At 37.8% G+C, this 3048-nt stretch overlaps 1 pseudogene; it reads left to right on the top strand.

The window, feature by feature from the left end:
- Window positions 1-3048, top strand: part of LOC102849453 — a 6000-nt pseudogene that overhangs the window by 1902 nt on the left and 1050 nt on the right.

The raw sequence follows: 3048 nt of genomic DNA, 5'->3' as shown, positions 1-3048 counted from the left end.
AATTGATGCCTTTGAGCTGTGGTGCTGGAGAAGAGTATTGAATGTACCATGGACTGCCAAGAAAACAAACAGATTCATCCTGGAGAGGGTTAGACCAGGCTGCTCCTTGGAGGCAAAGATTCTGAGGCTTCGTCTGACATACTTTGGACATGTGGTAAGGAGGGAGAGGTTCTTGGAGAGGGACATCATGCTTGGGAGAATGGAGGGACAGCGCAGGAGGCGAAGACCCTCTGTGAGGTGGATTGATTCAGTGACTGGGGTAGTCGGGATGGGTGTGTCAGAGGCAGTGTGATTGGCACAGGATAGAGCAGGGGTTAGGGCTATTGTACGTAGGGTCGCTATGAGTCGCAAGCGACTCGACGGCACATAATAACAACAACAACTCATCAATGTGGAGGATTTCTGGTAGTCTAGTGGTAAGAAGTTGTGCTGCCAATCCAAAAGCACGAGATTTATATTTCAACAGCTGCTCTGTGGAGGAAAGATGGGCAATCTCCTCCTTTGTGATTTATTGCCTTTGAAAATCATCTGGAGGGTCAGATCTGACTCAATGGCACATAACAATATCCTTGTGGGATGTTTGGAATGAGGTTGCCCATAATTTAACTTTTTAGACAACCGATTGTGCTCTAGCAGACAAATAAAGTCAGTTACATCAGGGAGGGTATATTGGGAATGGGGGTGTTGCTTTTTTACTCTAAGTTATGGAATCTGGTAATGCTTTAAAGGAGGAACCTGAAAGACCTGCAGATGGATTTGATATAGGTTGGTACACATGAAAGTGGATAAGAATTCTAAGTGTTTTCACTTCAGCAACTCGAAAGGAGTTACAATTTGCCTTTGAAAATATATTTTCCCCTCAAAATAGTTACCATACACTTCATTTACTATTTATTCTTAATGTTTCATGGTCAATTTCAAACTATAAGATAAAGAAAGGAACACACAAAGCCATTCCGCCCTCTTTGCTAAATGATCCCAGTGGGCTTTGCTTCTGGAGAACTATTTCTATTTTGTACTCCTCCTCAAATTTTCTTCTCTTCAACTACCAGCAGGTAATGCATACCTCTGCCACTTCACTGATCCATTTTATTTGAGAGGTTTTATTTATCTCTCAAATTGTAAACTGTTGATTCTATGTACTATAGTCCATAGCTTTCAAGTATAAGTAAACTTAAGTCAACTTTATCCACCATCGATCAAACTGGTATTTGAAATACCTGTGTCATATCTTCCAGTATCACAGAAAACTGTAGTTCACTACAAACAAATAAATGAACAAAAAGTTGGTGAATCATTTTTATAATTCATTGTCTTCAAGTCAATTCTGCCTCATAGTGACCCCAGAAGACATAGTTTATCTTATTCTTATGTCTTCCAATGTTTAAAATTTTACAGGAACAGATTGCCACATCTTTTCCCCTGTGCAATTGATAGTGGGTACAAATTACTAATCTTTTGGATAGTAACCAAATATTTAACCAGGATCCTATCATATGTTATTGTTCTTGTTATGTGCTCTGAAATCCACTATAACTCATATGAACAACAGATTCAAATATTACCTTATTTTGCACCATTCTCACTCTTCCCACTATGCTCATTCTTTGTTACAGTTATTGTCTCAATTTATCTTTTCTTTCTCTGAGGGTCTTTCTTTTTCTTAGAGAAAGGTAGAGTCATCTTTCCCATTGTAATGCCTTTTTCCAAGGACTGTTACTTCCTGATAACTTGCCCAAAGTATGTGAGTTTCCTCTCTAAAGAGTTCTTGCCTCTAGAGGAAGCGTGTCTTTAGAAGGTTGGTTTTCCTTCCAGAGAGATTAGTTTGCTATTTTGACAGTTCCTGGGATATCCAATACTCTTTACTATCACCACAACTCAAAGGCTTTGATTCTTCTTCAGTCATACTTGTTCATTGTCCAATATTCAGATGCATTCAAACCAGCTGAAAGTACTTAAGCTTGCATCATGCTTTCATAGGTGCATGCTAGTTTTTAAACTGATATTGTTGTTCTTGAGCACGTTGGATAGGTTCTTAACATCAAATTTTCCCAGTGCAATGAATCTTTTAATTTCATGATTATTGCTATCATGGTTATTAACTGAGGATGCAAGATGATGAAATTATATGCATGTGTATGTTTATTTTCATGCTTGTAACATTCAAGATAAATTTCATTGTTTCTGTGTTGATTCTTGGTCTTGGTTCACTAAGAAATTGTTGGTGTCATTAATCTATCTACATTTATCTGTAACTTTATTGTGTAGGCCTTCCACTGTATAGTATGCAAGATGCAGGACAGTGAGTTTCCAGGAGAGCTAAATTCTTCCTCTACTTTTCATGCATTTTCTCCCTGATTCACTCACACCACAGCCTTCTGGTCTAGGTACAGATTCCACATGAGCACAACTAAGTGCTCTGGGACTCCCATTCCTCTTAGTGTCAGACATAACTTGTTTTGATATACACAGTCACATGCCTTTGCATAGTCAATAAAGCACAAATAGACATTCTTCTGGTATTCCTTACTTTCAACCAGGATCCATATGACATGGCCTCTTCTAAATACTGCTTTAATCTGGACATTCTCTAGCAATTTGGAATTAGAAATATTATTTCCCCAGCTATCCCATTGTTGAGTATTTACCCTAAAAAAACAAGATCTGTGGCACAGATGAATTATACACGTTCGTGTTTATTGTATCATTATTCTCAATAGCTTGAAGATTGAAGCAGGCAAAGTGCCCATCAACAAATGAATGGATAGAAAAATTGGTATGTTCACACAATAAAATATTATGCAACATGGGAAAAAAGCAAACATTGAACTTGTAAAACACTACACAACATGGATGAATCTGAAACACTATGATGGGTGAAATATCTCAGTCATAAAAGGACAATACAGCATAAGATCACTCTAACTAAAGTAAGGTGGACTCAGGGGAAGAAGAATGCAACATTATGAACACAACGCTGGAACATATGACAAAAAGAACTATCTGAATGGATGGAATGGTGGAATGGATGATTAGACATTATATATA

Source organism: Elephantulus edwardii, unplaced genomic scaffold, assembly GCF_000299155.1.
Source record: "Elephantulus edwardii isolate Elephantulus edwardi_28Jun2011 unplaced genomic scaffold, EleEdw1.0 scaffold00044, whole genome shotgun sequence".
Classification (NCBI taxonomy): Eukaryota; Metazoa; Chordata; class Mammalia; order Macroscelidea; family Macroscelididae; genus Elephantulus; species Elephantulus edwardii.
This window is presented reverse-complemented; position numbering and strand designations above follow the sequence as displayed.